The sequence below is a fragment of the Corvus brachyrhynchos genome, unplaced genomic scaffold (assembly GCF_000691975.1).
Source record: "Corvus brachyrhynchos isolate BGI_N302 unplaced genomic scaffold, ASM69197v1 scaffold176, whole genome shotgun sequence".
Lineage (NCBI taxonomy): Eukaryota > Metazoa > Chordata > Aves > Passeriformes > Corvidae > Corvus > Corvus brachyrhynchos.
In genome coordinates this window covers 22,517-37,440 of record NW_008238435.1, presented here as the reverse complement: position 1 = coordinate 37,440, position 14,924 = coordinate 22,517, and positions in this window count along the sequence as shown.

Sequence of the window (14,924 nt, the reverse complement as noted above, 5' to 3'; positions counted from 1 at the left end):
CTGCAGCTCTGCCTGCCCCAACCTCTGCCCAAGCTCCTGCCCCAGCCCCTCTGCCCCTGCCCCTCTGCCCCTGCCAGGTTCAGGTTAGGAGGGACAGTGTGGCTGTACAGGACTAATCCTTGGTCAGTCTCTCTTGATACTGTTGAAACCCAAATTACTGTGTGGCATCTCCTGTTGTTCTGCCGGACCCAGCCTCAAGTTAGTGCATCTGTGCTTGCTTGTACTCCACCTCCAAAGCTTCCTTTCTACTCAGCCCGGGTGAGTTGCCTCTGGAGTTGCAGTGTCCAGTTCTGGGCTCCTCCGTCCAAGAGAGAAATGGAGTTCCAGGAACGGGTCCAGTGGAGGGCTACAAAGATTATTAAACAGACTGGAGCACCTTTCCTATGAGGAAAGGCTGAAGAAGTGGGGCCTGTTTAGCCTCTAGAAGAGATGTCTGAGGGGGGGACCTTAGCAGTGTCTGTAAGTATCTGCAAGGAGGGTGTCAAGGATAGAGCCAGGCTCTTTTTAATGGTGCCAAGCACTAGGACACGAGGCAACGAACAGAAACTGATGCACAGGAAGTTCCACCTGAACATGAGTAAGAATTTCTTCACTGTGTGGGTGACCAAGCACTGGAACAGGTTGCCCAGAGAGGTTGTGGAGTCTTCCTCACTGGAGTTATTCCAGAACCATCTGAGTACAATCCTGTGCCATGTGCTCTGGGATGACCCTGCTTGAGCAGGGACGTTGGAGCAGAGGACCCCTCCCGTGATCCCTTCAGCCTGACCCATGCTGTGATTCTGTGAAATGTCACAGAAGCTAGCTAGGCACTTCTTCGATTCCAGGCACTGACAAACCTCAATTGTCTGGGTGAATCAAACAGGGTTCCTCAGTTCTTCCAAAGGAGAACCTCAGCTTCCAATGTGGAAACAAAGGACTTTGCATCTTTCTTGAATAATCTTTCTGGGTGTCTCCTGTTTATTGCTCGTGCAAGAACAAGAGTCTACCTACTCATTTTGCAAATGTCACTGGGCTGAAAACAGAGAAATGCTAGAGGATGAGACATACAGCATAACCCTCTGCTCATTCCTACCATTCAGTGAGTTACACAGCCAAGCAGCAGCAAATGAGGGAGGGTGCAGTGAGCTAAACACAGCGTGCATTAGGACTGAAAGGAAAAGATATCAAAACTCAGTGCCTTACAATTCATAAATACTTCTGTGATAACACAGAGCAGAATTTTGGGCTTCTGTTGCCAAAGTAACTTCCTTTGGTTTGAAGTATGAGCTTCACAATACGGACAATAGAAAGTGACTGTGATTCCCTTCCATGTAAGACACTGGTACACATACAGAAGAAAAAAGCACATTGAATAACGTTCTGCTTAAAAGAAGTACCACCAGCAGACAGTGACACATCTCAGTGTTCAGAAAGCTAGGGCTAGTTTCCACAGAACACAGCCTTTCCTAGCAGTTCTGTATATATGCAGGGTAACACAAATACCTACTTCTTCCCAGACAGCATAGTTTCTTTCTTAATCCTCTCTGTGGGGGTTTCTAGACACCAATTACAACAGACTAAAATTAATTTTCTTTAGGAGAAATTGCAGGTATTCCACTCCTCCTGGAATCTAGTCCTTACTCAGTTGGGTAGTAAATTTTTGCACATATGTTTTCCTTTCTTCCTCATTTTACTACTGTGAGGAGCATCTGGCCCCTAGAAAGGAGCAGTGGGACTGTACCATTGCACCGGGGTCGGGAAAGAGGTTAACTAGCTGCTTTGTTCAATAGCTGCAGAAACACTTCCTCCCCTTTATGGTAACGGAATATTCCCCCCAAAACCTCCTCCTCCTCCTTCTTGTGGAATGAAAGCCAAGCATGAGCGAACTGCTCTGAATGGGGAAGTCTGGGAAAAGTTCCTGTGCACGCGTGCACATGCAACATCCAAACCCTCTTTAAAACCTCACCTGGTGAAAGGCAAGCGCACAGTCAACCTTTTACGAGGGATTAATTTTTACGTCAGCGTTTAAATGTTCCTTCTCCAATGTTGCGGCATTTTGCAATGCTGCAGAATTTGTATCTTAAAAAAAAAAAAAAATCCAGTTTCTGAAATCTCCCTCTGCTCGGCAAATTATCACACCCTACCAGAAAAACTCAGCCCTCTCAATATATAAACAATCACAGCTGACGTGACAGAAACAGAGGAGAAAAAGCTCTCAATCCCAAACTACCACGGATTCTCAGGACAGTCTCTAAATGTGACAAAACCAGTGTATCTCATGCAACAATGTGGCTTCCACAATATAGAGCTGTGATCTCCAAAGTGGGGTGCATGCACCCCAAAGGGGTATGCAAGGCAGCCCATTGGGGGGCAGGAGGAAAATATTAGAACTTCAGTACTACATAATTTATAAATAAGTAAATATATGCATAACGGGGTGTATGCTAAAGCCTTTTACTAAGAGGGGTACGTGATCAAGAAAGTTTGGAGACACTGATAAAGACAATCATGTACTCCAAATTACACAGACAGACATTCATTTTATAGACACACAATTCCACACAATAGTGAGTTTCAAATGTCCAGACACACAAACAGATCTCATAATATTTAAAGTTGCAGTTATTAAAACAATGGTCAGAGCAGCAAAGCGTAATTCATTTCTCAAATACTCTCCTCACTGTGTGAAACATGTTAGGTCTTGAAGAGAAAAGAATTGGAATGTGCAGGGCAGACCACACAAACCCAAGTGAAGAAAACCACCCATGAGAGAATAGCTGAGGAGGATAAAAGGGAGGGGTGAGGCTAAGACAAGGGGAATAGAGTTTCAAAGAAAAAGGAGAGAAGAAGGAGGGTAAGAGTGAGAGAGGTGGGAGACAGAGGTAGAGAAAGCAAGATACACACAGAGCGACTATAAAAGACAGACAAGGAAAGAAAGGGATGTGAAGAAGAAAGGGAGGAGCTGGGAACAGCAAATAGAATAGCAGGCAGAGGAAAGAATAAGAAGGGTACTATTTATACATGAGAGGACATGTTTGACAAGCAGTTTTGAAGCAGAACTATTTAGTGGATAAAATCTTCAAGAAGATTTTTTTCAAGGGCAGATTTATCACTGCAACTGTCTGAAATAGCACATTTTCCTTCACAGATTTCTGAAAAATAATCATACAGAGCAGTAAACTAAAACCTTATAATATCCTTCTGGATACCCTATATCCAAAGCCTTGTTGTTTTGTTTGTTGCTGTTTGGTTAGGTACAAAGGTATTTTCTCCCTAAGAAAGCTTGGCATAGAAAGAGGAGAAGCTTACAGAAAATTCCTAAGAGATAACTGAAGATAATTTGGGGAAGCACAGAAGTGCAAAGGACTGACGGGCAGCTCAAAATGGAGTGTGAAAAACCAGACCCTGCACCTTTACAGTCTCCACACCGGCTCTTGGCAACATTAGTATACAGACATGCTTTTTAATTTTTTTCTTTTAATCTTTATCACAAATAACGAGATTTTCTACCAGCGAAAAGGCTTCTGGATCTCAGTTCTCCCTTGAAACAAGCAGTGTGCTTCTGCTTACAGACCAGACTTGTTCTCTTTGTTCCTTCTTTGCCATCCTGCACTTCTGCTTAGGGCTTTGCTTATGAGCTTTAATGGAAATAAATGCCAAGAGGAGAAAAACCTCAATCTACATTAGCTGACTATTCACCCACCTATATTTTTAATTATTGTTTTCATTAAGTATGTGTATCAGTTGTTGTGAAAATTATCTTCCTTGACTATTATATCAATCAATCTTTATAGTGTGACAGTGTATTAATTTTGTTAACATACATTAGTTCACATTATAGACTGTATTGTCACAAAGTTGTGAAGTTTTACTGAAGTTAGTATTGTTCCTGCTTAAGTAAAAGAAACTAAAGGATGACCTAGTCCTAGAAATATGGACTTTGACAACCAAGATAACAGCAGCATCTTAGACCACATCTTCCCAGCATCTTCTGGCATCATAGCAAGTAATTATAGCAAGACGGACTCCAGGGATGTCTGGATCAACAGATAAGCAGTAAGAATTCTGCAAAAATGCAGGTGCTTTGCAGAGATTTACTGTTATTAATAATCAGGAGTGTGGGTGTAAGTGATTAGTCAAATCATGTATTACCTGCATGTTTGAAGGGTATATGAATTGTGTGTAAAACCACATGCAGGCTGCCCCAGTTTGGCTGGGACACCTCATGCACGTGAATTAACATTTGCCCATTGTAATTCTACGCTTTGCATCCTAACCTCTCTCCTCAGTTGGCACGGGCCAGTTGCAAATTTTCATGAACAGTCTCAAAGGCGAAGAAACAGCTATACTTGTGCCAATTCACTGCAGCTACAGTCTGAATGTCTGTTTATCTATCCATTTTCCAGCATCCTACCTATGCAACCCTAGTGTTCTGACACACTCATCACACAGAGAGAATGCCAGTGTTCATCATGCCAACACCTAGAGGGAAAAACAGTCATTTATGCTGGTTTGGGGAACTTTAAAAAGAGATTGGCTGCCTGGGATCCATGACTGGTTTTACACCAAGCCTAGTTCCATGCTGGGACTGGACACTATTTAGTCAATTCTTTGGGGAATTTGGGGAACTTTAAAAAGAGAATGGCTGCCTGGGATCCATGACTGGTTTTACACCAAGCCTAGTTCCATGCTGGGACTGGACACTATTTAGTCAATTCTTTGGGGAATTTGGGGAACTTTAAAAAGAGAATGGCTGCCTGGGATCCATGACTGGTTTTACACCAAGCCTAGTTCCATGCTGGGACTGGACACTATTTAGTCAATTCTGTGCAGACCTGCAATCCAGCTGTGTAAGTTCAATACTGCTACTAGGTTTTACCTGAATGCCCAGACCTTGTAAATTAATTTTTTGCTTACTGGAACATGAGACACTACAGGGTTTCTGAAGCTGCCAAAGGGAGAAAATGTAAAATTCATGAGCTCTACAGCCATGGCCCAGGAACAGAAATGCGCAGTGAGGGAGATGTACATATATCTTGTATATGTTGTTATTAAAGTCCTATGAACTCCCTAGAAAGTATGAATGTATAGGTATATCTTTTAAAGAGGTATTGAAGTTATGAACTTGTATGTTTTGCAATCTCCTTTATATTCTATAAAGCACCTAAGACTAACCCTATCTGCTGATCCATGTTGATCCATGTTCCAAGCTTCACTCACTTCCTTTGGATGTGTGCTGCAACCACAGTTCTTGACCAAGCATAAAATTCCTAACTTCTGCTTGTGAAAACCAGAAACAGCAAACTCCTGTTGGAATAGCACGGACCGAGTACCACTGTATTTTTTTCAGTATTGTCTGTTTGACTTGGAAGGAAGAGGGGCTCAAATAAACTCTAATTATCCTACTGTTCTGTTGCTTCCATAAGAGGATTTGGAAGTGTTCCATACTTAAAGGAGATCTGTGCTAGATTCAGGTGACTGTTGCTCATCTGAAGAATAAAACTGCAGAAGATTCCGAAAAGCTCTGTTTTCGGTTGCACGCCTATGCTTTAGTGGAAAAAATGGACCAACAGTTACGCAGATGGAAAGGGAAGTTGCACTTCCTAAGTGCCCTGGGATTTAAGCAAAATCGCCCTGCTAAAAAGATCACATAACATAAAGCTTATTCTTGGAAGCCCAGTAGAAAAATAAGGACATTAAGTCACTGGCATTGAAAGGCAGAGAGGTGAGGGCTCCACACCCTCAGGAAGCTGAACGGAATGGAGCTGAGGTTCTGTGAGAGAATGTAAGGTACCCACAGGATTTTTCTTTTTGGCTGCCAGAGATGGTGACTGGTGCCACCCTATGTCCAGATCCATCAGTAAAGGTCTGTGAGCCTGCTCAAACTTGCAGCAAGGGATTACATAAATGACTGCCTTTTTCATTTAGCTCTTGGCTGAAAAATGAGTAGGAAAGGAGAACTACAAATTTAGTTGGGAATAAAATGATTTATTTTCTTTCCTAGAGAAAAAGAACGTGGGAAGTGTTAAAACAATTTTGTTTAGCATGAAACTCCATTTAATGTAATTATTTCAGGAGTTTTTCAGAGAAGGGAATGAATGGCTGGATACATTTCCTGGCAGGAAAAGTGTTTCATGAACAGAACCACTCCAAACCCTGGCAGTTCCTGGGTCTCAGTCTGCTGCCTGGATGCCAGTTTCTTTCCCAAGGAATGCTTAATTACTTGTAAGATATGGAAACATCTCAACAGAAAGATTAATTTCTCATTCCATCTCCCATGCACAGACTGGAATATTCAGAACCCAGAGGTGGCAACATATTTATAGAAAACAGTTTAAAAGCAGTGTAGTGCAAAATGGGAATTTACTTCTAAGGGCGTAGTCCCACAGACATTTCAACCCCAGAAGAATACGAACCTCTACTGAGACAGGTGACCTTACACTCTTTTTTTTCTCTACCCTTTCCTCATCACCTTCCCAATGCTATCAGCAAAGATTTGTGCAGTGATCTGGATCAAGGACCTGATCTGTCTGAAAACTAATTCATCAAAAATTATATGTACAATTTTACTTTATGGAACTGAATAAATGCTACAGCTAGAAGATGGATGGGAAGGCAAAGGGTGTGCAGGTTGGGAGGGGACAGTCAAGAGAGTTGATGTTTGTTTTAAGTGGACATATGCCAGTCCCCAGAGTATGAGGCCTTTGAAACTGAGTATCCCGTAACAGGGATGTGTTTTCAGTACCCCTTGCTGTTGCGGTCTGTGTATGAAACTGTTCTCTTCCCACCAAAAATAAAGCTGCAAAAAGAAAGAAAGAAAATAGCTAAGAAAGTATGCAAGAATATGAAGCTAAACCTGAAAATGCCTCCAGAAATTGTTGAAATGCCCTTGTTGAGTAAATCTGGAAAAAACTGAGGGTGTGGAGGTGTGAAGTCACACAGGTTTAGCCACAGGGTAACATGAAAAGAGTAAACCCCTTATGCATTAGGCAGCACACCTGCAGAAGGTGAGTAAGCACCTTCAAGGTAACAAAAGCAATGAACAACTGCTTCTCTTCATCGTGTTGGGAGTAATCTATACAATCACATCAGCTCTCCTGCTTATCACCCTGAATCATAGAATCATAGAGTCACAGAATACCTTGAGTTGCAAGGGACCCATGAGGATCATTGAGTCCAACTCCCTGCTCCTCACAGAACTGCCTAAATCTAAACCATATGACTAAGTGCTCCTTGAACTCCAACAAGCTTGGGGCCAAGACCACTTCCCTGGGGAGCGTGTTCCAGTGACCGACAGTGCTCTCAGTGAAGGAATTTTTCCTAATGGCCAATGTAAACTTCCCCTAACACAGCTTCATATAATTTCAGGGGAATGAAAAGACAATAAAAATGTTTTTATAAATACATCAGCAACAAATGGAGGGCTGAGGAGAATCTCCATCCTTTACTGGATGCTGCAGGGGGAAACAGTGACAAAGGATGAGGAAAAGGTACATAGTAGACCTTCCTTGCCTCAGTCCTTAAAAACAAGGCCAGTTGTTCTTCAGGTACCCATCTCCCTGAGATGGAAGACAGGGATAGGGAACAGAATGCAGCCCCCATAAACCAATGGAAATGCTCAGTGACCTGCTGCACCACTTAGACACACACAGGGCTTTGGGTCCAGATGGGATCCACCTGAGGGACCTGGATCACCAGGGAGGGCCAGTTGACTGGACATTGACAAATGTGATGCCCATCCACAAGAAGGGCCAGAAGGAAGATCCAGGGAACTAAGGACCTGTCAGGCTGACCTCAGTGCTGGGGAAGGTCATGGAACAGCTCATCCTGAGTGCCATCACACAGTCATGTGCAGGGAAACCAGGGATTCAAGCCCACCAGCATGGATTTAGGAAAGGCAGGTCCTGCTTGACCAACCTGCTCTCCTTCCATGACAGGGTGACCTGCCTAGTGGGTGAGGGAAAGGCTGTGGATGTTATCTTCTACCTGGACTACAGTAAAGCCTTTGACACCATTTCCCACAACATTCTCTTGGAGAAACTGGCTGCTCATCACTTGGACAGGTGTACTTTTCACTGGACTAAAAACTGGCTGGATGGCTGGGCCCAGGAAGTGGTAGTGAATGGAGTTACATCCAAGTGGTATCTGGTCACAGGTGGTGTCCCCCAGGGTTCAGTGTGGGGCCAGTCCTGTTTAATATCTTTATCCGTGGTCTGGATGAGGGGATCAAGTTTGCAGGAGACATCAAACTGGGTGGGAGTGTTGATCTGCTGGAGGGCAGGAGGACTCTGCAGAGGGGTCTGGACAGGCTGGATTGATGGGTCAAGGCCAGTTTTGAGAGGTTCAATAAAGCCCAGGTGGCCAAGAAGGCCAATGGCATCTTGGCCTGTATCAGCAATAGCGTGTCCAGCAGGACCAGGGCAGTGATCATCCCCTATCTCCTTGGCACTGCTGAGGCCACACCTCGAGTGCTGTGTCCAGTTCCAGGCCCCTCAGTACAAGAAGGACGTTGAGGTGCTGGAGCATGTCCAGAGAAGGGCAACAGAGCTGGTGAAGGGTCTGGAGCACAGGTCCTATGAGGAGCCGCTGAGGGAGCTGGGGGTGTTTAGCCTGGAGAAAAGGAGGCTCAGGGGGACCTTATCATGTTCCACAACTCCCTGAAAGGAGTGTGTAACCAGGTGGGGGTGAGTCTATTTTTCCATGTAACAAGCAACAGAACAAGAGGAAACAACCTTGAGTTGTGCCAGGGCAGGTTTAGATTGGAAATGAAGTAAGATTTGTTCACCAAAAGGTTTATCAAACACTGGAACAGGCTGTCCAGGAAAGTGGATTAGTCACTATCCCTGGAGGCATTTAAAAGATGTGCAAATGTGGCAATTAGGGACACATCTTAGAGACAGACTTGGCAGGGTTGGGTTTATGGTTGGATTTGATGATCTTAAAGGTGTTTTCCAACCTTAATGATTCTAGATTTCCTTGTGTCCTATCTTGGGTCACCAGAGAGAGGAGATCAGCACCTCCCACTCCATTCACCCCATGAGGAAGCTGTAGATCACTCCTCAGACTTCTTTAAGCTGAACAAACCAAGTGACCTCTTGCTCTGGAGAACTTTGATCATCTTGGTCACCCTCCTCTGGACACACTCTAATAATAACCTGATGTTCCTCTTACACTGTGGTGCCCAAAACTGCACCCAGACTTGAGGTGAGGTCACATCAGTGCAGTGCAGAGCAGAGCAGGACAATCCCCTCTGTTGCCCGGCAGGCGATGCTGTGCCTGATGGCACAACCAGGACACGGTTGGCCCTTTTGGCTGCCAGGGCACTGCTGACTCATGTTCCACTTGCCATCCACCCAAACCCCCACATCCCTTTCCACAGGGCTCTCCAGCCTCTCGTCCCCCAGTTTGTATGTATTAGAGTCCAGGCTGTGAACAGAGAGGACTAAGATTTGTGAAAAAGGTACCAAAAAAAATTGAAGAAAAACATGGAATAGGGAGTGTAATTTTCAACTAGAACTCAGGAGAATATTGAGCCGGTGAATGTGTCTGGAGAACAAGCAATACATTTTTCCTTGCGCTGAAGTCTGAACACGGGGTAAAGATATCATGTGGAGGGGCCTAGAATGTCTCTGGCTCTTTCAGGAGAGCCCGGAACTCCAGCTGTCTGTGGGTGTGAAGTCACCCAAGGCAGGCGATTTCGGGGCGCCCCTTCCAGAGGCTGCACGCTGGGGCCGGGGGGCGGTTCTGCGGCTGAACAGTGCCGCCCGGTGGTCACAGCTGGTATTGCCGGCCGGCGGAACCACCCGAGCGCCCCAAAGCACCGGCTCCGCCCCACCGACCGCCGGCTCATCCCTCACGCTTACCAGAACCAGGGGTATGAAAGCATTGCGTATGCAAATTTTAGAAATTCCATGAAATAAAGAACCCCAAAACTTGGAAAAGGACTTGGAAAGGTACTAACCGTCTCCTTTTCTGGGTCCTTACTAGCACTGCACAGTTCAGGGTACTGAACTCGGTAGGGAAAAGTAATTTGAAACTATGTACCTAATCTCTAGCATTTCAAGGATAGTCATGAATTCTAAGTGATGCTGCCTGTGGTTTAAGTAGGTCTTTTTTTCCTGAGTTTATGATTTCCTCTATGATGCTTGTTGAAGCTGTACTTTCAGCCAAGACAGTCAGGAAGGATCCTGAGTGCACCAATAAGCCTCAATTGTTCTAGACAAACTCACCTGCACTCTCCAACAGTGCAGTTTCTGTCCCTTGCCCCAAAAGCTGTATTTAAACTCAAATGCCGGCACAGATTCCTTGTCTAAGCTATGCTGTGAGCAGATCTTCACCTTTGTTTTTGGTAAGATGGGTGAAATGCACCACCAGCCTGCAGATCCCTCCTTGCATTTGTTGTTAGAAAAAGCTCCAGTGATCTTTTATGGACCATATTTACAAATTGCTTGTTCTCATGTGGACAGTCTCCTGCTGGCTCATCTAAAGGCTTTCTCTCCTACTTAGTGACCACTGGATTGATGCATAAAGGTTCTTGGGAGCATTTTAAAGGCAGATTGTCATTCAGGAACGGCCAGCTTAAGGTCTTTGCCACTGACACAAGTGGCTACATTACTTTGCCAAAATACAGACATTTTTATCAGATCCCATTAGCATCACTGAGACAATAAATCTTGTACAGGCAAGAGCAGGGAAATGTCATCTTAAAAATACAGTAGGTTTTATGGAAAATGTCATGGAACTACTTCTACAAGGTCTATCAATTAGAGTCAGGCTTGTGAGGACCATAGGTACTTAGATCTCACCTGCACTGCAGCTCACTTGCTGCATAAAAGAAGTAACAGTTTTGACAAGGTATAACCAAGTGAACAGTAGAGAGCTGCAGGGAAAAAAAAGAAAGAAAAAAAAATGGGGAGCTTGCTGCTGTGCTTTGCAGCAAGATTGGACAGGTCATCCAAATAAACAAACAAACAAACAAACAAATAAATATTATGTATGCATGCAAAATGTGTGGTATGGTTGTTGTTTTGCTATAGTTGATTATGTGTCTGCTCAGAGAGGACATAGCAAACAGCTTGTCTGGGCACAAAATGCAGATGAGGAAGAGGACACCTCTCCTAAAAGCAGCTAATGTAGGCTGCTTGCAGTGAGGTGCTTTCTGGTTTCACATTCAATAATATGAACAAGGATGTGGTTGGAAGATTTCTATCTGTAACTGCAAGTTTGCATCCTTGACAAAGAATTCTCTGGCTCAGAAAAAAAAAAAGCTTCAAAAAAAATGCTGCAGCTTCAGATAAATTCAAGACTGTTTTTGAGGGTCAGTTTGTGGCCTGTAAAGAAAGTAAAGCTATTTTGTCCACGGTAAGGTGGGTTTGCTTTTTTTCCTTAAACAAACTAGCCTAGTGTCTTGCTTCTACCTCAGTGTCCTAGGGACAGACCTTAGTCCCAAATTACCTATCTTTTGCTTTCTGTAAGTCCATTTTTCCTTTCTCATTCACATTTATCCTAAAACACAGCCTGTGTCAACCCGCCTTACAATGAGTGTGTGATAGTCTAATCAGGCAGTCTAGTATTTCTATCTACCAACTTCTTGTCATTCCTTTCATATGAAGTGCTTTTTAATGAACTGCTGAAATTCTTCATTTTCCTGGACTGAGCTACTGCCTGAGCAAGACTGAGTCAATAAATGTTTTGAGCCAATCATTTAAGAGAAGAGGTAGTTGCCACATGCAGAGGTTCATGCCTAGTCAGTTCAGGGTTCAGCATCCTATACTCAAGTTCACATGTGAAGAAGAACAGAAAATAATGTGAAAAATTCACGTTTAAGGTACATTTGTCTTTTCTTTCAAAGATGGAACATAACTCATAAAAGGAATACTCCAGGAAAATGGGACTGATTTCATAACCAGTTTTTCAGTAATTCTCTGTTAAAATGATTCTGTGGAAGTGGAATGTTGAATAGGAAAAGTATTAACGTCTGATTTTTTTCAGGAAATTAAAAAGAGAATTAAAGAGGGAGGATTGGGAATAAAGAGAGACTCTAGTAAAAGTAGAGAAAATAAGAGCCACAGCATGACCAAATAAATCCAGTGGAATGAATTAATGAAGACTGGAAAAAGGAAGGCTTGGTAGGGAAAAATAAAATCCAGGCAACACATAGAACATCTGGCTTCAAAGTGCCTGATGTCTCTTGCTGACATCAGTGCAGTTGCAGGACAGGAAAATGCTGACATGGTTGTTGTTTTTGTTCCTTCTTACAGCTGCTGAATGCAAGAACACACTGGAGGTGTCAGGATCAAGAGGTGTGACTTCTTTTTTCCCCCCTCCTTTCTCTCAGATGAGTGTTCTCAGACCTTCTAGTAGCCTCCCTGTTTCAGTTTTCAGCTCCAGGGATCATCAGTCCAGCTTCTTGGAAAGCTGCAGTGGCAACGTTCCTCTGAACCAGCAGCTAGCCCGTGAGGAAGCTTTCCCAGCGCCGGGGCTTTGTGCTGCTCCGGATAGTGCGAGCATCCTGCACAAACATGTCGTGGCTGGCGGGCAGAAGAGGCAGCTCCCATGAGCACAAGGAGTTTCATTAGCAGTGACACAAGAGGTGTGTTGCTGGTGCCTGGAGCCTCCTGCTGAGCCACGCAAACACAGCTCTTGCCCAGAGCTCTTTACCAGCTGAGCAGAGCTGTGCTGGTTTCAGCTGGCACTTCCCACCCTCTCTGAAGGGAGGTACCCCGGACTGCTTCCTCATAAATACAGGCTGCTTACCTTTTGTTAACCCCGGAAGACGAATGAAAAAGGAACACCTCATTAGTAAAGTCTTTTCAGGGGTTTTATTTCAGATCAAAAGCACAATTACTCCCAAATGCCAAAGAAAATTCTGAGTTAATCAAAAGGCTTTTTATTGATTTTTGCCAATACCTCTGATAAGTTTTGTACATTTTTTTTCATTGCTAGTTTACATATAAAAATGAGATTCACTGGAAGATATAAAACTGCCTTCTCCTTAAGAGTGTTCTTAAAATCTGCATTTTCAGGATGTATGGAATGTGGTTCATCCACCTCAGTCTAAGGAATGCTCATCAGTGAGAAATCCACAGAAAGGTGAGCCCTAGAGTGTGTTCATGCCCTAGGGGATGGGGAAATAGGATCAGCTCACAGTCAGTTGAATTATGTGTGGGAGGGACAATTTCTTTTGACTCTTGACTGCGCTCAGATTTTACTAATGAATAGGGAACAGGTTGTTCTTAAATCTTGTTTAAGGATTGTGCCTGTTCAGTAAAATGCTGCTCAGGAGATGGCTGGCACAGCTCCTGGTCAGGCCTGGTGTAGGCTGGGGGCAGACACTGGGTCAAAGAGAGAGCGCCAGTAGGCAGGACAGGTGCCCAGAAAGGGGCAAAGGGCCATTATGCAGCCATTGTCACCTGCAGATCGCTGGTTCCTGCAGCCATCGTCTCCGTCTGGCACTTTCTGCACAATCTGCTAATTTACGAAAATTATTTAGACCAAACCTTTAGCTGGAAGATACAAAAGCAGTAGCAGCTGGATTGCTGGGACTTCCATGCTTCCCGGTGTTTCACGGGGGATGCCCAAATGATGGAAGAGGAAGGATGAACATTCTCACTATCGGCTAGATTTTTTTTTTTTTCCTCGTAAGGGCATGAATTAACAATTATGGGTTCTAAGTTTTGAAACCGTATGATTTGAATGCTGAATAAGTGAATTCCTGTGATAGACTAGTCTAGGCAAAAGGGGGTTGAGCTCCTGTTTGTCAGACTGGCTGCATTTCTTTATAAGCTCATGAAATAAAGTTTAGATCACAGGTATTTTATCCTGTAAATTTGAGATCTCCCAATAGACCATGACGACGTATTTGATTTGATAGCACCTCAAAACACTGAGTATATCCTAATGCTGCTCTATATGCAGACTTTTCTAGAGATACTTGACATTTTCCCTCAGGTCGAGGAAAACTGAGGGTAAATGATGCATAAGAACTTGTTTTAGGGACAGAAAAATGTTGAAAAATTCCGAGTAGGAAAAACAAGGCTATAAATAACGTTTTCTCTAGACTGCATTATGAGAGGCAAGCTAATGTCTTTACAAACAATTCGATGGGTGAAGGTAGGGGTGTTAATGTCTTTGAAATGGGTCTTAATGTCTCTACTAACTTTGGGCAGCAGGTTTGCTGCAGAGCCCACACAGCTTGGCTCCTGAAACCCACAAGGGTCTGCACAAGCCTGAACTTCTGAGCTTTGGGGTAAAACAGTAGGTTCAAGGGGGGAAGATGTGGGAGGCGGGTCGGGAAGGCTGTACCTTCCCTGTACCTGAGCCAGTGGGGAAAGGAAGAGGGCAACATGCGGCCGGGAGTTTGGGATAAAAGGAGGCTGTGCCCTCCGAACCCTCGAGAGAGAAAACCCCGCGGGCGTGTGCCCCGGTGGGCTCTCTCTTTATTCGAATGAAGTTGCAGGACTCCTCTGTCTCCTTTTTGGACATAAACCCTGGCGTTTGTGGATTTTCCTGACAACTCTAACAGTTTTTTAATATAAATAAACTTTGTCTTCTGCTTTCTTTTAGAGTATCTTAATACAAATTTAACTATAGTGAATAATATGAATAGGAAAACATCCTTTAGCCCTCCTGCTGGTAGAAATCCAGCCTAGTTCTTCTTAAATCATCTTGTATAACTACAGAAATAAGAGATTAATTGATTTCTAGTCTTTTATATTCCTATGTGTCTGCATATACTAACTAATTTATTGACATATATTTGATAAGAGATTAATTGATTTCTAGTCTTTTATATTCCTATGTGTCTGCATATACTAATTTATTGACATATATTTGATAAGAGATTAATTGATTTCTAGTCTTTTATATTCCTATGTGTCTGCATATACTAATTTATTGACATATATTTGATGACTACTTTATTTCATAGTTTGAGAGAAAATTGT